We start from the raw sequence: 22,016 nt of genomic DNA, 5'->3' as shown, positions 1-22,016 counted from the left end.
TTTTTATATTCTGCATACAGGTATCTTTTTGATAACTGATATGCAAATATTTTTTCCTAGTCTGTAGATTGTCCTTTTATTATCTTAATGTTGTGTGAAGAACAAAAGTTTTTAAGTTTGGTAAATTCAGATTTGTCGTCTTTACCTTTAATTGGTCAGAACTCTTTGTTTAGCCCAAGATCATAAAGATTTTCTCCTAAAGTTTATTATTTAAAATTTTACATTTATACCTTTGATCCGTTGTGAGTTAATTTTCTGCAAGCCTTGAGATAGAGGTTGAAGTTTTCTCTCCCTCTCTTGCTTTTACTGTGGGAGGGGGAGATAAGAGTATAGATGTACAATTGTCCAGCAACATTTCTTTAGAAGACTCTCCTTTCTTCATTGAACTCGTGTTGAAAATTAACATTTGAATGTATTTGTATGGGTCTATTTCTGTGCTCTGCAATTTGTTGAGTTGATCTATATGTCTTTCCTTTCACCAATACCATACTCTCTTGCTTATGGTAGCTTCATAGTAAGTCTTTCTTTTTTTTTTTTTTTAAGATTTATTTATTTATTTATTCAGAGAGAGCAAGAGAGAGGCAGAGACACAGGCAGAGGGAGAAGCAGGCTCCATGCAGGAAGACTGACGTGGGACTCGATCCCGGGACTCCAGGATCACACCCCAGGCTTCAGGCAGCACTAAACCGCTGCACCACCAGGGCTGCCCAGTCTTTCTTTTTTTTAAGATTTATTTGTTTATTTTAGAAAGAGAGAGCATGGGGAAGGAAGGGGAGAAGGAGAGAGAGAGTATTTCAAGCAGACTCCCCATTGGGCACAGAGCCTGATGCAGGGATTGATCTCGACCCTGAGATCATGACCTGAGCTGAAATCAAGTCAGATGCTCAACAGACTGAGCCACCCAGGTTCCCCTATAGTAAGTCTTAAAATCAGGTAGTGTGCATCTTCCAACTTTGTCCTAATAGTAATTCCTTAATATTGTTTAATAACACTCCATTTTTAATTTTTCCCAACTGCCTCAAAATTATTTTTGTCCAGTTTTTTTTTTTGTTTGCATTAAGACTGAAATCTACTTTCACACACTGAATTTGGTTGTATATCTCTCAAGTTTTTTCTTTAACATTTCCCTCTGCTTCCATCCCCCTTTATGCCTTAAGAAACCAGGTCATTTATCCGGTAGAGTGTCCCACATACTGGCTTTGGCTGACTATTTTCTTTATGGTGTCATTGAAATTGCTCTTGCTTTCCTCATAAATCTTGTGAACAGGTGATTAGATCTTGATTGGATTTAGGTTTAGATTTCAATTAGGTGACTTCACAGGCTCCTTTCTAAGCTTCATATCAAGGGTTGCACAATGGTGATATTTGGATTTTAGAATTCATTTTGCATTCATTAGACAGAGTTTATATACAGAAGGACTTTACCTGATCAACTCTTTGATTACCCTGAAATGAATTTCACATTGGAGAGGCAGGACAAATGTTTCTTTCCTTAATTTATCAATTTTCATAGTAACGAGTTGGTGCCCTGGCAACTTCTAATTGAGACCAATTAGTATTTTTAGTATCATTATGAACTTATGGATTTGTAGTCACTTGGCATACTTAAATCCATTGAAGTCATTATCTTTGATGCTTAGAAGATCTCATCTTAGTCCACTGGAAGCTCCTTCACCTCAATATTAACCCATTAGTTCTTAAAAGCTTTATGGTTTTCTGGTATGGTAATATCCTAAACTAATCTTGTACATTTCCTGTCCTATTCTGAATTCAGCCATTCCTCCAAAGAATCTTTGGAACCTTTTAATGGCTGATAGACTCTAGAGAACACATTTTGGGGACTGTGGTAAAATAGGTAAATTTTGAATGTTGGCTGTGTGGTGGTTTTCAGGGGTTTGATTCTAAAGCATCACAAAAATCCTCAAAGCAAGTTTATAATATCTTCCTAATCCATTGTTAAGACTCAAATAAAAGGATTGACCTAGGGTAGGAGTTTACCAACCTCAAATCTGAAAGTGGTTGCTCTGAATTTCCATAACTGTTAGTCTACCTAGTTAATTGAAGGGTTGGAGTATTTTGGGAGGACAAATACAGTGAAAGGTTTCTTTGAGGCAATGATTCACTACAAGGTAAATGCAAGTGTTGCTGCCAGTAGGCCTGGAAGGTCCTTACATTATAAGGAGGACCACCTGTAGCCATAGATCAAGATCTGGTTTACGTTTGGTCACCAACTTTGCTTTCAACAGTGTCACACTTACTTTCCTGTCATATTTGTTCAGTGGAAATTGGGAGAAAAAGGCATGCTCCAGCATTAAATCTGCTATGAGTATACAAATTTTTATTAAGCTAGACAACAGTGTGAATGCAAAGACTTTAAAGTGACAATTTTTATATGGAACTAGCTAGACATTTCGATTTCATTACCTTGAATAAAGTTATGCTGCACTTTGCATAAATGTGTTTATTCTCCTATTTGCATTGGGAAATGACCTTTCCCTCAGTACTGATGCCAGCTGCATTGCAGAAAACACTATATAACTTAGCAGTCCTGCTGGCAGTGTTCAGGCAGGTGCTGTATATTGCCTCAGCCTGTCTACTTTCTCATATTCAAGAAATGAGAAAGGTCAAAGATTGCTGTATTCCATGATTTAAAATTCAAATGAGGAACTGTCTCTTACTCTGTGAACCTAGTCATTATCCATGATCTGTATGTCCTTTTCCTACTTGGTTTTTTTCTTAGCTTTTTTATTACTTGTGCAGAATAGTAGAATAAACACAAAATGTACATGAGAAGTTTCTCCAGCATTAGACTCTATCTCCCATCTGTATTATATCTACATCTATTGCTTTATCTACATCTGTAGCTTTATTTAGCTAGCTAGCTAGACTAGTAAGCTTTTGGCGAGCTTTTCATTATGTTTCTTTTTCCATTGTTGGCTAGCACTTACCAGCCAACATCCCAGAGTACTAATATTTTCTTCTAAACCATTTTTGAATATCCTAGAAAGTAACTATGTATAGGCCTCTGAATGCTGACATGTGTATGTAATTGTTGTCAAACTGAACCTGTAATGTAAAAGATATTTGCCCAGATGTGCGTAGTACACTCCCTATCCGGTCCTCCATCATGAACCTTGATTACTGGCTTGTACCCCCTGTAATTTACCCAGGTTCTTATACTGATGATGACATTAACTCAGTAATTTTGTAGAAAGAACAGAGCATATCTGTTTATTGTACAGCATGGTGTCAGAGGCCTTGGTAAATATTTTGGCTCCACGTATATTCCGACCAAAAGAAAATAAACTGCAGTTGTGGCCTTAAAAACAGCTCCATTGACTTAGCCCTTATACCACATGACAATCCATTGTGTAGCACTGGGGCACACCATTCCCCTTGTCTTTGCATTTTATTTATGAATTTTACATGAAATCATTACCATTTCTGTATTCAGTTTTTCTGTAGCAGCGGAAGCAGGGATCTAAACAGGCTGTTACATCTCAAAGACACATTCATTAGGCCTGAATTATGAGTTCAGCATATCCTGAAAATAGGAACTGCTCAGAACCTCCTCACAGCTGTGGTTTTGCTTCTCTCCTACAACTGCCATTGCCCTGTACAAAATGACGACTGCATTCCACACCCACCAGATGTTTTTGCCCTCATTTTATGGTGTTAGCTTTGAATACAGAAAGCTTGTGTTTTATCAAAATCTATATAGGCTGCTTTTAAGATAGATGGGGAAAGAAAACACAAGGTTGTTGACATTAATATGAAGGAGCTAGAAAAATCTGTCTAGTGGCTTCAGTCACTTCAGAAGGTAGAAAACTGGGAGTATTTTATATTGGAAAAAGATGTATTTAAGAGATCTAACATTTTAAAAAGACGGTGGTTTATACTCATAAAATAGCATGTGCTCCGCTCAGAAACAGAGGGTGATAAATATCACCACCAATCTCCTCTGGAGCCAATCAATTAAAGTAATCTTCATTAATTTTTATTAATGGTAATATGTTCCTGGTAGAGTCATCAGACAATTTTATGAGAATCGCATTATCCAAGGAGAGATACCTCTTGGAAAATACCAATTATGTATTTATTTAGGCCACCATATTGTGTAAGCTTAATCGAATCTCTTACATGGAAAAGACTTGTTTTGAAGGCAAAAAAGGAATGAAGGACTTTAAGACTCCATAAAAACAAGTAAGTAAGTAAGGTAATAAGGAAATTAGAATTAATGTCTAGCCTTCGTGGCTTCTTATTCATCCATGTTCATTCATGTTAATATAATTAATGCGTATTCAGTGTTTGTCAGATGCTCTGGTAGTTGGTGATAATTATAATGTGATGAAAGCTGGGGTGGAGGAATGAAAATGAGCCTTCATCGTGTGTCTTACGTATTCCAAGTACTTTTTAATGTGTGCTATTTTATTTAACTCTTAAAAAAATTTCTATGAAGAAGGTATTTATATTGTTCTGTTACAGATGAAGACATTAGCTTGAAGATGATTGTCCTTTTCAGTGTTGTAGAGCAAAACCACAGTAGAACACATTCTCTTCAAATCCGTCTATTTTTGTGAAATGATGCTACTTCATTGGAGTAGTGTTATGAGAGATACATGGAAGTTTGCCACGAAGTACACATTAAAGGTAGGGCAATCCAGCTCAGGCTCATAGAAAAGGAAGAACATTGTTCTTTCTGGTAATTGCCTGGAATTCACTAAAGTTGGAGTGCAGGCTGAATGAAGGGGAATAGGGAGATGAGACCTGAGGCCTTGGCCCCAACTTAGAAAGTATTTGAATAAAAATCAGTTTTAGGTCAGCCCTGGTGGCTCAGCGGTTTAGCACCACCTTCGGCCCAGGGTGTGATCCAGGAGACCCGGGATCGAGTCCCACGTCGGGCTCCCTGCATGGAGCCTGCTTCTCCCTCTGCCTGTGTCTCTGCCTCTCTCTCTTTCTCTGTCTCTCATAAATAAATATTTTTTAAAAATCAGTTTTATGTTTTATTTTTTTAAAGATCTTATTTACCTATTCGTCAGAGAGAGAGAGAAAAAAAGAGGCAGAGACACAGGCAGAGGCAGAAGCAGGCTCCATGCAGGTAGCCCAACGTGGGACTCGATCCCGGGTCTCCAGGATCACGCCCTGGGCCGATGGCGGCGCTAAACTGCTGAGCCACCCGGGCTGCCCAAAAATCAGTTTTATTGTTGAATAAATCGCATACGATAAAATGCATCAGTCTTCAGTATGGTTGATCTGTGAGGGTGATCTTTATACAGGACTGATTCAAATGCTTATCTCTTCCTCTTTTAGAAACACCCTCACAGCCACACCCAGAAATAGTGTTTTACCAGCTTTCTGGGCATCACTTAACCTGCTCAGGTTGACTCATAAATTTTTGTTTTGTTTTTATTTTTATTTGCATTTATTCTATGCAGAATTTACTCCCGGGCCATAAGTTTTTGTTTCTTCAGTTTCTTCTGTGATATCTTTTTCTTCTGTGCAACCTCCTCTTCTGGTTTAGGAATAATCTGCTCTTTTTCAGTAAGAATCATCTCGATATGGCAGGGAGAGCTCATGTATGGGTTAATCTGGCCATGAGCCCTGTAGGTTCTACGTTGCATCTTGGGGGCTTTGTTCACCTGGATGTGCTCAATGACCAGAGAATCTACATCTAAACCCTCAAGTTCAGCATTACTCTTTGCATTTTTAAGCATGTGCAGTAAAAATTCAGCACTCTTCTTGGGCCACTGACCCTGTATCCAGCCCCACGGTTTGGCCTGTGCACACCTACCAACTCCACCATTGTAGCGACGGAATGGCACACACTGCTTCTGCAAAGTGACATCTTTCAGATACTTGGTGGCTTTTCAGATATGCATACCCTTGATGGCCTGGGCAGTTTCACGTGTGTTCTTAAAGTGAACATGAAGATTTGAACCTCTCGACTTGCATGATTTTGTAAGGTTTTCTGGGTCCAGTGAGTAGTGAACCATCTCTGGAGGTCATCTCAGGTTGCTCGAGGGAAGAAGAGTGGTGGCTCCTGGGAGAATTCATGAGAACTCCTGACTCATAAAATTAACCATCACAATTATCATTTTCCTGCTACCTGGAAAACTTACATGACATTCCTGTAGTATAGATCTGTTGGCAATAAGCTCTCTCAGTTTTTGTTTGATAACAATGATTTATTTCACTGTAATTTTTCAAGGATATTTTCATAATACATCAAATTTAAGATGGATTTTTTTTCAGCATTTCAAAGATGTTTAATTTTCTTCTGCCTTGCATAATGTCAGATGAGAAGTCTATGATATTTTGTATCTTTGTTCCTCTGTATATAATGCGTCTTCCTTCTCTAGCTGCTTTGACTTTCTCTTGATGACTGTCTTTCATTAATTTATTAAAAGCCTTGGTGTGATTTTCTTTGTGTTTTTCATTGGGCTTGGTAAGCTTCTTGGACCTGTAGGTTTATAGTTTTTATCAGATGGATAATTTGGTCATCATTGCTTGAGATACTTTTTTTGACCCCCCCCCCCCAACACACACACACACATTCTTTTTGTGAGTATAATTACATGTGTTAAACACTGCTCGATAGTGTCCCACAGGGCACCAAGGCTGTAGTTACTTTTTAATCTTCTTCAGTTTATGCTTCCCTTTGAATCGTTTCATTGCTAGGTATTCATGTTTACTAATCTGTTGTTCTATAGCATCTAATTTGCTACTACTCTCCAGTGAAATTTTCATTTCTGATACTGTGTTTTAATCTTTTGAAGTTCCATCTTGCTCATTGTTTCACTTTCTTATTCTCTCTACATTATGCTCATATGTTCTTATTGTTGTTGTTCATATGGTCTTTAAAATTCTTGAGCATGTTTATGATACCTATTTTAATGTTCTTGTAAATTTCACTGTTTCTTTTATTTCCAGGTCTGCTTATTTTGACTTAGTTTTCTCTTGGCCATGTGTCATATTTTTCATCTGCTTCACATGAAAATTACTTTTTTTTTTTACTGTATTTGAAATTTTATGTTGAATATTGGATTTGTTCTAGCCAGCAGCTTAGGTATTTGCATATTACCTTGATCTTTTAAAGGCTTCTTTTTAAGCCTTTTCAGGGGACAGGTCTATAAAGTAAGCCTTTATTCTAGGATGAGTTTAGCCATACAACTAAGTCATAATCCTTTGGGTTTTATACCAAATTCTTCCATGTATTTAATAAGGTCTCTCTCCTCCTGAGCTGGTGGGTAATTCAACAGTTCTCAGTCCCTAGTGTCTCAGATCCTTAGTAATTGTTCTTTACTAAGAATTACTCTTTGCCTGGCCTCAGAGAGTTTCATCTTATGTATATTCAGGTAGGTATTGAGATGAAGAGTCAAGAGGGCACACACAAAGATTTCCAGAGGTCATTCTCTGTGTAACAACACTCCCTGGTTTGGTACTCTGTCCTCCAAATTATAGACACCTCAGCCTCCCCAGTTTTCATTTTTGTCTCTTCAACTCAGCGACACAACCAAACAAAGTTTGGTTCCCATTCCATTTGTCATAGTTCAGAAATTTCCACTCAGCAGAGAGCTGAGTAACTCACAGAGCTCATCTTAATTGTTTTTTTTCTCACAAGGATCACGTTCTTATGCTTAGTGTTGTAGAATGTCATAAAGCAGTTATTCCATATATTTTTTCCAGTTTTATAATTGTCTATGGTGAGAGTAATTCTCATGAGGTGAGTTTTTACATGGAATGATCAATGTGCACCTTGAAATCCCAGACAACAAAGTCTTGTAAGATAATAAATCACTGTAACTAAATCATAAAAATTGCCTGAATTTCTGATTTTTGGAATGATGTGATAGTAAATCAGACCATTCTTAAAATTTAGGACAACTAAAAATAGTAAGAATAAATCAAAAAGAAAACCTCTTAAAAACAGTGGAGAACTCCAACATGGTGAAGAATTCACAGGACAAAACGAGGTAAAGTTGTGAATGCACAAGGTTAAAAGTGGCCTTCAAATATGTTTTTATATTGGGAACATTTGCCAATCTGAAAGAAATAACTGTGAAATTGAGTGCAGGTTTGATGGTCTTGCAGAATGATCAAAATATTTGTCAGCGGCAGATAGAAAATGAGCAGATACATAACAGGCACTTAAAGAGGAAATGTAAATAGCTTTTAAACATAAGAAAACCTGCTCGAATGGTGAGTAGGGAAAGACAAGTTCAAACCAAAAAGAGATACACCCACTGAGATGGCAACAAGTAGTACATATAATGATACTAGGTTTTGGCAAGGATGGTGAGCATCACTCATACTTTACTGGTGGGAGTGTAGTTTGTGTGTAACCACTTTAGGAAAAATTTTGTGTCTAGTCACTTTGAAGATATGCAGGTATATACTCTAATCAATTCATTTATACGTATATACTGAGATAAATATGTGCACCTATGCTTCAAGACTCAAGTGCAAAATGTTCATAGCACAGCTATTTGTAATAGTTAAATATAATACTACTATAAGCAACCCATGTCTATCAACATGAAAATGAATATCATATATATGGTATAGTTATGCAGCAGAATTTTATGTAACCAAAAAAATGTATGGCTACATGCAATATCTTGAAAGGATCTTAAAATGTTAAAAGGAAACCAAAAGGACTATATATACTTTGATTTCATTTACATAAATGTACAAAATAGACCAAACTAAGCCATACTGTTATGGTTACATAGATAGTAAAAGTATAAAAAAACGGCAAGAGTATGACCACAGCTAAAGAATAGTGACTACCCCGTAAAAAAATTTTAAAAAGAGATCATGCTATTTGCAACAACATCGATGGGCCTTGAGGGTATTAGGTTAAATGAAATACGACAGAGAAAGATAAATATTATATCACTTATATGTGGAATCTAAAAAACAAAACAAATGAAGAAACAAAAACAAACAGACTCATAAATACAGAGAACAAAATGGTGGTTGCCAGAAGGGAGGGACATGGAGGGTTGGGCAAAAAGAGGTAAGTGAAAGTAGGGGATACAGATTTCCCATTATGGAATGAGTAAACCACAGGGATGAAAGGTCTAGCATAGGGAATATAGTTAGTGGTATTGTCATGGCATTATATGGTAACAGATGGTAGCTATACTTGTGAACACAGCACAATGGTATAGAGTTGTGGAATCATTGTGTTATACATTGTGTGTCATTGTGTGTCAACTATGCCTTCAATTAAATAAAAAAGTGACAGGGCTACCTGAGTGGTACTCTCAGTTAAGCGCCTGACTTGGTTTCAGCTCAGGGTGTGATCTCAGTCAGGGGCATGAGATCGAGCCCCACATTGGGCTCCATGCTCAGTGTGGAGTCTGAGTTTCTTTCTCCCTCTCCCTCTGCCCCTCCTCACCATGCTTCCTCTCTTTCTCTCTCTCTCTCTCTCTCTCTCTCTCTCTCTCTCTCAAATAAATAAATAAATAAATAAATAAATAAATAAATAAATAAATAATACATACATACATACATACATACATACATAAATAAATATTTTTAAAAATGGTGCCTACCTTTAGGAAAAGAGGCAACAGTGTTTTGAATGAGGGGCACATAGTATTTTTCCAGAATCCCAGAAATGTTATTTCCTGGTTTGAGTGGAGGTCACACAGTTGTTCCATTTATAATTACAGATAAAATTATACACTGTGAATTATGCAGTTTTCTGTACATATATTTTCACAATAAGAAAAGTTTTTTAAAAATGACATTGGTGTCAGTTTAGGCCATCTTTATCCAATAAAAAATAATGTGAGCCATGAATATGAGACACCTCAATAATTTAAAATTTTCTGGTAGTCATTTAAAAAGGTAAAAAGAAACAGGTGAAATTAATTTTAATAATATATTGAATTTAACCCAGTGTAGTTAAAATGTCATTTTTTAAACAAGATTTTATTTATTTGAGAAAAAGAGCACAACAGAGAGCATGAGCAGGGGGAAAGGGCAGAGAGAGAGGGAGAAGCAGACTTCCCACTGAGCAGGGAGCCTGACCTGGGGCTTGATCCCAAGACCCTAGGATCATGACCTGAGCTGAAGGCAGTTGCTCAACCAGCTGAGCCTCCCAGGTACCCCTAAAATATCATTATTCAACATATAATCAACATAATAAAATACTAAGTTATATTACTGGTTTAAAAGTTTCTGTCTTGAAATCCAGTATGTTTTTTGTATTGATAGCACATCTCAGTTTTCATTACTCATATTTCAAGTGTTCAGTAATCACACGTGGCTAATGGAAACTATATTGGGCAGTCCAGGTCTAGGCTGTGAGTGACATTTACCTGTGTGGACTGCAGCAAAGACAACAGATTTATAGAAGAGGTCACATATTACTGATCCTAATCTTGGCACAGTAGTGGTGAGTTCAAGACCTGAGAACTGAGGCAGATCACGATCAGGGACAGAGATTCATTAATCGTAAACTGACAGTCCATTGAGTGGCTAAATCTACAAATAAGTTTCAGGTGAAGTGTAATCCATTTGAAGGCAGGAAACAAAGACAAGGAAACAAAGGGGAGCCTTACAGACTAGACTCATCCAGCTCTGTCACAGAGGAAAGTTGTGCCCTGTTGTTCTCATCTGCAAAATCAGTTGACAGCATCTGTCCTCTGGATCGATTGTAAGAGCTGAGTGAGCCAGTGAATAAAAAGTAAATTGCACAGCAACTGAAAAATGATGCGTTTAATCCATTCACTTGATGAGTGAATTTGAGCACCTACTGTGTGCCACGTGCTGCCTGACTCAGTGTAGGTACAGAAGACCTCAGTGAGTATTAGCTTTTGTTTTTGTAATAAACAGTGAGGAAACTTAAAGTCCATTCTCCATTCTACGTCACTTCTCAGAGTTTCCCTCTTTGAACTGGGAGCCCTCTAGAACGAGGATGCGGATGCGTGTGGGCCAGATGAAAGGGGGGAAGTAAGAATGCCTTCTGGGGCCAATATGTGCGGAGACCAGCCTTTGCTTTCCTGACTGAGTTTTAAGGATCTGAGCCTTAATTAAAATAAAAACTTAAAAAATAAACATGTAAGAGATAGTAGGGATTTTAGGGGACATAAAGTAGGTAGAAAATATTTTTTAATATATTCTTGTTGAATGGTGAAATTATTACTTTAATTGTATGCCAGCTGAATGCTTTTCATGAAAAGGCACCATGCCTCATACAAAAATCAGTCTCTGTGTTTCGTCAAGGAAATGCCCTTTTGTATTTATATTAACCAAGACTTCATCCTTCTCTGAGTCTTTTCTTCATTGAGATAGAATAACACAGGCCCTCAGACTATATAATCAAGAAGTATGACCTCCTCAGGGTGGTGGAGGCTTTCTGAAGGGTAATATGTAAGAATGTGGTGGGATCAGCCTTGGCATTTTAGAAATGTCGCTTGGTTTTGAGGTGAACAGGGGCTTGGAGAGAGGCCAAAAGGGGGCTGAGATTGTTTTTAGAAGGATGCTGCAATGTTCCAGGAATAATTCGATGGCACATTACAGGAGTAAACGTGCCACCCACCGAGATTAAGAAATAAATCCTAACTGATCTAAGACCTAAATCTTTTAAAAGCAGAGATTCTGGAGCCCAACTGCCTGCCCTTGAATCCTGGCTCTTCTGTTGACGGATTGACTTTGAATAAGTCATTTAACCTTTCTCTGGCTCACTTTCCTAGTCTGTAAAAACAGGGATAACAGTAGTACTTACCTCATAGGTTGTTACAGGGATTAAATAAGGTAATACTTGTGAAAAGTTTAGAAAAGTGCCTGGCACATAGTAGATACTATATAAGTGTCTAATAAATTAATAATGTATTAATTAATACATTAATTAATAAATTAATGTATTAAATTAATACAACAAATAGACATGATGGGATTTGTCTGAGAAGAGGATTTCAGTTTATTTATATTAAATGTGGAACATCTGAGTGGCAATCAACGGATGATGTTTTGTAGGCAGTGGGATATACCAGTCCAGAATTTAGAGGAATGATTGTTTAACTTCTGGTCATCATCAGTATACGTATGTATGTGGTATTTGGAAAATAGAAGTAAATAAGATTTCCCAGGAATAGAATTATAGAGCATAGGTTCTTACCCATTTTATCTCTAAACACAGCACAATGAAGGAATCATTCTACTAAAGCATTGTGTTTTAAAATTATATAGTAATCTTTTAGTCAATATTGATTAGTATCCCAAATGGATCATTTTTCTACCAGTGCCTGATTAATTCAGGAATTGTGTGTCATTGTTGGCAGGCTGAAGCTTTAAGAATTTTTGGGGGAGGAAACAAGATTCACTTGGCTCAAAATCCCAATGCATTTTTTCAACAGCATTGACATTATTGTTGTACTAGGTTTCCTTGGAAAAGTACGGTAATTAGCTGCACATCTTTGAATAGTTTTAAAATAACAGCAGAGCTTTTCCTTGTACTTGAACATTCTGTTATTGACAAGGTGTAACAAGGGAAGAAGGAAAAAAAGTTTCTATGAGAAGCAGAAAGGAGCCAAGAAACTTTGGTACTTGGTAGGATCCCTTTCCTTTATTGTAATTTTTATTTCCAGAGTACTTTTTAAAAATTTTATGCAAATACAGGGGCAGAAATCCTTTTTGTCACAATTTCATTGAGGTACAGTAAACGTACCACAAGTTGATCCTTTTGAAGTGAATAGCTCATTTGTTTTTGTATGTTCACAGAGTTGTGCAACCATCACTACCACGTAAACTTTAGAACATTTTCATAACTCCAAAATCTTGGACTCAGTAGCAGTCACTTTGCATTCCCCCCAACTCCCAACCCTTGGCAACCATGAGTCTACTTTCTGTTTCTGTGGAATTTCCTATTCTAGACAAGAAATTCTTCATCTGTAGCAGTACTTCACTATGCGTCAACATGCACAGTAAGCAAGATATAATGCTGCTCAAATCCTAGGATCCTAAGTGTGTAAATCATCAGTGTATAACTCAATGAAACTTCAAAAAGTGAATATGCTGGTGTATCCAGCACCCAGGTCTAGAAATAGAATATTATCAGCACTCCAGAAGCTCCCTCTTGTGCCCCCTCACTATCCCTATTATTTTGAGGTAACCAGCTATTTTGAATTGTCACCCGTTCTTATTTTTTAATCTGTTTTTGAACATTATTTTTGAGATTAATTTGTGTTTTATTCTTTTTTTTTTAAGATTTTATTTATTTATTCATGAGAGACCGAGAGAAATCACGAGGCAGAGACAGAGGCAGAGGGAGAAGCAGGCTCCATGCAGGGAGTCTGATGTGGGACTCTGTCCCCAGACTCCAGGATCATGCCCTGGGCCGAAGGCAGGCACTAAACTGCTGAGCTACCCAGGAATCCCCTATTCTATTTAATTTTGATCCCTTTCAAGGAAGTCTGTCCTTTTTTTTTGTTTTGCTATTTTTAAAAAATTTTTCATTACTCTTGGTTTTTCTTCAATTTCATTGAATTATGTCTAGTTTTAATATTTATTGATGCTCCTTGAAGTAGTTTGGAGTTTTTGATTCTGTGGATTGATTCTTTAGAGGATTATCAGTCATTATATCCTCCAATATTGTATTTCTTCCATTTTGCTCTCTTCTGGCTCTTTAAAAACTCTATTTTTTCTCCAGTCTGTTCTTTAAAAAGCCATTTTTATTAGTGTGTAATTTATATACAATAAAATGCACTGTTTTTATGTATACAGTTGAATAAATTTTGAAAAGTATTTGTATGCCTGTGGCCACCACCCCAGGAAAGATAGAGCACCCTTGCAGTAAGCATTCTCCCACTCGTTACCAGTCTGCTTCCCCCATAACAACCACTGTTGTAGTTTCTATCCCCATGGATTAATCTTGCCTGTTCTTGAACTTCCTATAAATGAGATTACACAATATATACTCTGTGGTTTGTGGCTCTTTTGCTCAAAACAGCATTTTTGAGATTCACGTGTTGTTTTATGTATGAAATTCATTACTTTTCAATGGTAGGAAGGAATTCATTGTATGAATATCTCTTTATCCATTCATCTTTTGATTACATTTGCATTGTTTCTAGTTTGAGGCTATTACACACATAGAAAATGCTGAACATTCTCATGCACATCTTTTTGTGGACTGTAGATGATTTTCCCTCTGCCCTTCTAGGTTATTCTTAGCTGAGATGCCTCACCCCCATGATAAAAGACGAATAACAAAAAAATGAACAGAAGTTTGATAACGTGTATACCTCCCATGTGCATGGTGGAGACCCAGAAAAACTGAGTAACTACCTAAAATGGGCAACGCCACCACCTTAAATACCATCTCCAGCTAAAGACAAAAGAAGATGGGGGAGGGGAGTCAGTTATGGGAGGTGACCAGGAAAAGCACAGTAAACAAGAGTATGGTTGTTATACAGATTTAAGTTTTTGCTTTCTCCACTGATTAATGTTTCTAAAGATTGAGAGTCATCCTCCTCTTTCTGATACAGAAAGGAAAACACCCTAACAAATGGAGATTTCCTTTATAAGCATCTCTTAGGAAAGGGTAACTTCTCAAGTTTTTAGAGCTTTTTTTTTTTTTTTTTTTTTTTGTGCTGGTTCTTAAAAATAATCAGCCCAAAATAATCCTTATGCCATAGAGGCATATTTTGGGGTGGCATATTCTGCTCCCCTTCAACCTTCTGAGAGTAATAGCTGCTGTTTTTCTTTCATCTTCTGAATATCATCTTGTCCCAATTTAACCAGGATCCAAACAGGGAAGGGATTCTGGGAAATGTATGAAACCACCTTAGAAAAAGAGTAGTGAGGTGAAGATCTATTTTTCTGGTTAAGATTTTCTTTAAAAAAATTTTTTTTTTCAGATCTGCTTGGTTATTTTTTCATAGCAGCTATATTTTGAGATGTCTGTTGAAATTTATCATTCTGCTTGATCTTTGCTAATCTGGTTGGATAAAAGTTCTTATTATTTCCCTGTTTGCAGATTTGTCTGAAACTTATTTCATGTTTTATCCCTATTTATAAATATTTTATGAATTTCTTCATTCTTTTTGTTCCTTCTTGTTTTAAAGTGTTTATTTTAAAAATTAATACATAGGAGTTGCTTATTTAAGAATGCTTTTTTTCCTGATTTCTTGTATAATATTGCACATATTTCCCCCAGGTTATCATGTGTCCTTTATATTTGTTTATATGTTAATATTTTGCATAAAACATTTAAAATTTTTAGATTGTCAAAAATGTGAATACTTTTTCCCCTGTAACATCTACTTTGGGACTCATTCTTAGAGTAGCCCTTCTCTAATCCTGAGGATTACATTAAAATTATTAAAATGTCTGTGCTGCTTCTTTGAAACACTTTTTAAATATTTGTGATCATATTTTAGAAGTATTTTTGCTAAAGTTTCAACATGAGAAAGGATTTTCCTTCATTGAATTGAATACAACAGACATTTATTAAATGCCCCCTGGATACTAGGTATTTTGTTGGTGATATAGAAATGAATAAAGTTCCTGCCCTTGAGATATACATGTCTGGTGAAGGATCTGTGTATGTAAACAGTCACCATAATGAGATGTGATAAATATGTGCTTAGAACTGTTCCAGAAATTTAAAATATGGAAAAAATGTTGCTGGATGTCTGAAAGGGATGTTTGGTCAGTAGCGTTTATTAATCAATGGCATATGAAGAAATAGGTTACAAAGGTAAAAATGTGGTCATGTTGACACATAGTTTTGAGTCATAAAGTGATGAATGTTATGCTGTAACAAACTACATAATTTACAGGATAAGAAAAATATTAGGCACAGGTGAAACCTATTACTGGAGGCTTCTGAAATGGTTAGAACCAACCTCCAAAAATGTCCCTTCCCCTCACATCAGGGCCTTTATGATTGCAGGTTTACATGTGAGTGTTCGGCAGCGTATGCAAAAATGGTATTTATGAAGGAAATCCAGTTTGATTTGGAATATTTTCTTTTTTTTACTCCATTAATTAGATAGCTTATTTGACTACTCCTCATCTGCAGATAGCTATGTCTCATAAAGGCACAATTCTAGGTTTATTTACATTTTTAAAACCTGCTGGGAAATACCATTTGCATCTTGATAAGGGGGGGGTCTCTCAAGGTCATTTCATTCACCTGGTGGTTGGGGACTAAGTCAAGGGCCTACTGGCAAACCTTTCTTGGGGCTTTTCCTCTCTGTTCTTTGAGATCATTTCTTCTTCTTTTTTTTTTTTTTTTTTAATTTTTATTTACTTATGATAGTCACAGAGAGAGAGAGAGAGACGGGCAGAGACACAGGCAGAGGGAGAAGCAGGCTCCATGCACCGGGAGCCCGACGTGGGATTCGATCCTGGGTCTCCAGGATTGCGCCCTGGGCCAAACGCAGGCGCCAAACCGTTGCGCCACCCAGGGATCTCGAGATCATTTCTTCTAATTGTTTATTTTATTGTTCTTGTTCAGTGTTTTCCTTTTTTAAAGAAGTGTTGTCTGAGAGCCTCATATTTTTCAGGCACCGTGCTAAATATTTTTCACAAGTTATTTCAGTGTAAAACTGTAGTTTCAACTCTTGCAACCTTTAAGATAATAAGATGTTAAGATGAATTGTTCAGAGAAATGAAAATAGGTGAAAATAACTTTTACTTGCTGTAATGAATCGAAGTGATTTTTCTTTGGAGCACATCTATTACAGGCAATAATACTGAAACTGGAAATATAAGATTATTATCATTTTGTGTTTAATACTTTTAAGAAACAAAACTCAAATGGGCTGTATTAATTTTATGGCTGGGTAACAAATTACCCCAAAACTCAGTGGCTTAAGACAACAACTATTAATTCTTTGGGTTGACAATCCAGACAAGGCCGAGCTGAGTACTTTTGCTTCCCACCTTCTTCATTTTTAAAATTGATTGAGGTAAGAACATTTAATGTAAGATATACCCTCAGCAAATTTATAAGTATTCATTAGTATCGTGTTAACTATAGACTCTGTGCTGTATAGTAGGTCTCTAGGACTTACTCATCTTGTATAACTGGAACTTGGTACCTACCTTTTGATTAATACCTTCTTCCCCCCCCCCCCACCTCTGGCAAACACATTGTACTTTCCGCTTCTATGAATTTGTCTATTTTAGATTCACCATTTACCTGGGGTCATGTAGTATTTGTGCTTCTCCCTGGGTAATTTTTTTTTCTTTCTGTCTTAGCTGAGTTCCATCACGCATCTGCTTTCAGACGTGGGTCAGCCATGTGGCCCTGCTTCTAGGGTTGGCTGACTGTCATCCGTGGTGTTAGGGGACAACTGGACAATGTTTCTCTAATCTCCCAGCAGATTGGCGTAGGCTTGTTCACATGGCAGCAGTTTCTAAGAGAAGGAAGTGAATCTCAATTCACAAGGATTTTTCCATTCTTTCAAGGACCAACGGAGGTCATATGGCCCAGCCTAGAGTCAGTGTGAGGGGAAGTCTGAAGAGTAGGGATATAGGGAGCTGTCAACAAATTGTGGACCATTATTTCTATAATCTACCACAAAAATTGTGCTTTTGAATATATTTTTTTTCTGAAATTTTTCCTAAGCTCTCAAATTAATATCTAATCTATCTTTTCTCAACTTTTCTCTTTCACCTTCACTCATTCTTTCTGTTACACATATACACATGCACACATTCTTTTTTTTCTCCTAAAAGAAATCAGATAGGGATGCCGGGGTGGCTCAGTGGTTTGGTGCCTGCCTTCTGCTCAGGGTGTGATCCTGGAGACCGGGATTGAGTCCAACATCGGGCTCCTTGAGTGGAGCCTGCTTCTCCCTCTGCCTTTCTCTTTCTCTGTCTCTGATGAATAAATTTTAAAAATCTTTAAAAAAAAAAAAAAGAAAGAAATCAGATATCCTTGACAGAGAACGTAGAGACTTCTAGTATGTTTCAGAATGATGACATTATTTTTCAATTCTTGCTTCATCCTAGCTCTCTGAAGCATGAGTAGATTTTGAAGATTACATAACCAGACTGCTATCAAAATTAAATCTTGAAATTAGCTTTTAAAAAATGTATTCTTTTTAAAAATGTGTTTCCAGTTTTATCGAGAAATAACTGATAAATGTCACTGTATATGTTTAAGGAGTACAATGAAAAGAATAAAGGAAAAAAATTTTCTCTTTGCGATGAGACCTTCTGGGATTTATTCTCAGAGCTTTCCTCTATATCATCCAGCACTATTGACTGTAGTCCTCATGTGCTACATTACATCCCCAGTACCTTTTGACCACCTTCCTCCAAATCCCCACCTCCCAACCTCCCTAATTTGCTTTTCAAAAGACAATAACTGATGGTGGGCTTGATATTGTTGAGGAAGAAAATTTTTTCCGCTGTCCTCAAGATTCTTCCAACTGGTCTAAGAATTAAGTTGACATTAGACAGATTAGCAGTAGAAAATCACATTTAATTATGGACTTACAGGGGTCCATAAGCATATGAGGCCCGCAGGCAGTCAGACAGTTGAGGCTTATATGCCAGCCAGAGCTAAAGAGAAAAGGGGTAAGGGTCTGAGACTTCAAAGGAAGGAAGACCATTCACAAGAAGATATAAAGGAGTAAATGTTTTGTAAACAAGTATTTGCTGGGCCATCCAGAAACAATGGGCCATAGAGAGAATTTTGACAACCAATCTGGTCTAGGTCCACCACACCTGGTCATGTTACCCTGCAGTTATCTGTGGTGCTAGCTCCCTTGCTGGAGCAGCAGGTCCTCTAAATTCTTTTAAGCATTTGGGGGGAGGCAAAAAAGAGAAACTTCTTGAGTCTTCTGTTTCTTAAAAATATTCAGCCTAAAATAATCCACTTGCCAAAGAGACACATTTTGGGGTGGTAAATTTTGCTCCCCTACAACATCAACAAAGAATTGCTGAACACAGCAGCCAGAGCAGTGAGAATCTGCCGGAAAGGAGCAGCATACCAAATTGCCTTGCCAACCTTGCCTCCATAGCTGTGCAACAGGGTGCCCAGGCAGCTTTGAAGTGTTAGTTTCTATTTGTGCTTTGCTTCAGTGTTAACTTCCAATTTAGGCTTTTTAAATGGAAACTCAATCTTAAAATCAGTTTGGATGCCAGAAAAGCAGTTTTTGAAGAGGCAAGGAAACGAAGACATTATATTTATATAAAACATGGGCAGATGAGGAACTGTAATAAGAATTTCGAGTGACTCGTATTCTAGAGTGCCTTTTTTCCCCTACCACGGTCTATTCTTTATCACTTGATAACTCAGAAACTTTGATTAAAAAGTTTTAGAGGTTACTTCTAAAATGTATTTTTAGAGAAACAAATATACGATCAGCCCAATGGTCTGAATATGACTTACCTACTTGAACTCTGGCTTAGCATGTTTTCAATACATATTTAGATTCACTTCTTCATTTAGCACCCTCTGAGGCCAAGCACCTTTTCACTTGGGTTGGCGTGCACCAAGGCACTTAATATTAAAATGGAAGCTTAAAAATGATATATGTTAGTGAGGTTAGGGTATGATTCAGTGGAAACTGGCAGTGCAGTCTAAATAGGATATTCCTTCTAAGGACACTCAAAATAATAATAAAAGAACCATGTCCAACAAATCCTATCTAGAGATATTAATTTCTAACTTAAGCTCTCCTTTCTTAAAATCCTCACAACAAGTAAGTGAATTGGATCATTTGTCCTTGTCTTATTGATGAAGGAACTAAGTCTCAAAGAAGGTATGCATTTTTCTTAGCTGATGGAGTGGTGACCTTGGGATTTGAACTTGGGAATACTTCTCTAACTCAAAAATTCATACTCTTTTCATTGCTTATTCCTAGTTTCCCTTCATCAAAAGAGTTACTGTGTCTTTTATATGTGGAAGATGTTAAGCAGCTGTTTGTTGAATTGAACAAAATTAAATGTTGGCATTTTCAATATCTGTCATCTTGGCCAAGTTAATACTTTTACTACTTTCTTACTAAGATTACTTCTTTAAGAACTTGTTTTAATTTTTTTTTAACACACAGAAAAGTTCCTCTTAAACAGGAGCAGAAGAACAGGTGTCTTTAATTTCAAACTCATTATGGACATACTTTTTTGTAAATCACTAAAAAATGAAATAAGGATATGAAAATACAATGCAAGTTAAGAAAAAAAACCATTAGATTCAACCATAAAATTGCCAAGTTGGTAAGGAACATTTACAAGTGCACTTACTTTGAGATTTTGTACCTATCTCCTTGAGGACCGGTAACATATAGTTGGTGGACCAGGACCAGTCCACATGTCCATGAAGCCACTTTAAGCAGTACTATACTATAAAAATGTTGACCTCGTATAAAACAGCTTCTTCAGTGCTCACCTAGGCAACACATATTCTAAAAATGGAATGACATAGTGGAGAAAAAGCATTGCATATATTTATGAACTGATAAAAAGTAGTTTCCAGCATCTTTTGTGAAGTGGAAAACAAAGTACAGAAGAAGTACAGATAATTTGCTCTACTTTGGGTGAGAAAAAAAGGGGAAATAAAGAAAATAGTTAAGTATCGGCTTATTTTTCTGAAAATTGACCCAGGCAAGATAAATCAGGCATTAATGATTAGTGACCTATAACTACTGGGTGGGAATGGACAAATGGCAAAAATTGCAGATAGCATCTATATTGCATATTAATGTTGTAGTGATGTTAAATTCCCTGAATTGTATAATTGTATAATTATGCTGTGGTATGTATCAGTATGTTCTTTAGGAAATACCCACGGAAACATTCATGTGTACGAGACCCTGGTGTCTACAGCCTACACTCAAATGGTTCACAGAAACAATGTTAGCAGTTGATGTGACTGAGAAGGTGTTTTTTCGGTTTTGTTCTTGCATCTTTTCTGTAAGGTTGAAATTTCTTTCAGATAGATAAGGGACACCTGGTTATAACCTGAAAGATAAATATTCAGAACTGAAAAAAAGGAAGAGAAACATCAGCACCTAGCTTTCTCACACTGAACTACTACACTGATTGACTTTTAACCTTGAGACCTTGGGAGGCGTAATATGGTAATTTTTTTTTAGCCTGTATTTACCCCAGCAGAATTGTGTGCAATATTTAAAAATCATGCATTACACATTGCATCTAATTAATCTTCTGCCAGACGCTTAATCTCCTGTGAAATTCAGCTGCCATGGAAATAATTTGACAAAGTGGCTTCACTTGCTAATAGTAAAGGTATTTGAATATGCAAGCCAAATTATAGACTCCTCTATCATCTGTAGCTCAGTGGTGGCCTAAAAAGCAAAACGAATGTCCAAGAGTGGCCAATTTTGAATTTCTCTGGATTTCTTTATTATCTGCTGAACTACCAGACAGGGCTTTCTGCCACTAAAGATTATCCCTCACACCTGTGGTTTCTAAGAGTGGATTTCAGATATTTGAATTCTTTAATCTCCCCTGTTTGAATGAAATAAAACCATGGAAGGTAGTAGATACTTTCAGCCAACACATTTGTTGACTATTAACTAAAAATGAAACATTTTGAGAGTGCAAAATTGGAGAAGTTTGAACAAGTAGGAATTGGGCCTGAGGAATACCTGATATTTTAATCAGTTTCTTAGTGCCGAGATGAAGATTAAGAAACCGGGTGGCAGTCAGCAGTGGGAATGTGTCTAGGAATGGGGTGAGTCACCTATTGAGGACTTGACAAGATAATGGAATGAGCTCAAAATTAAAAACAAACAGAAATGTACAAATGAAATCCAGTTCTGTCAAAACAGGCAAATCTTGAAGTATTTGTTCTGTGGAGTAGGGGAAAGGATGAAGGCCCAGAGGGGAGGCCAGGGTGTATGTTTCAGGCTTTGGGAGAAAAACAGAAGGTGTGAGAATCACGATGTTATTCGTGAGTGGAAGGTTGTGAGACCAAAGGGACCTGCTGTTGTCCCTGCCGTGTCCTCAAGGGTTGGGTAAATGACCCTGCCTCTCGCCAGCAGTCAGGTGGACCGGCTCACACTCATCGTTTTGTC

Source organism: Canis lupus, chromosome X (genome assembly GCF_048164855.1).
Source record: "Canis lupus baileyi chromosome X, mCanLup2.hap1, whole genome shotgun sequence".
In the NCBI taxonomy this organism is placed as follows: domain Eukaryota; kingdom Metazoa; phylum Chordata; class Mammalia; order Carnivora; family Canidae; genus Canis; species Canis lupus.
This window is presented reverse-complemented; position numbering follows the sequence as displayed.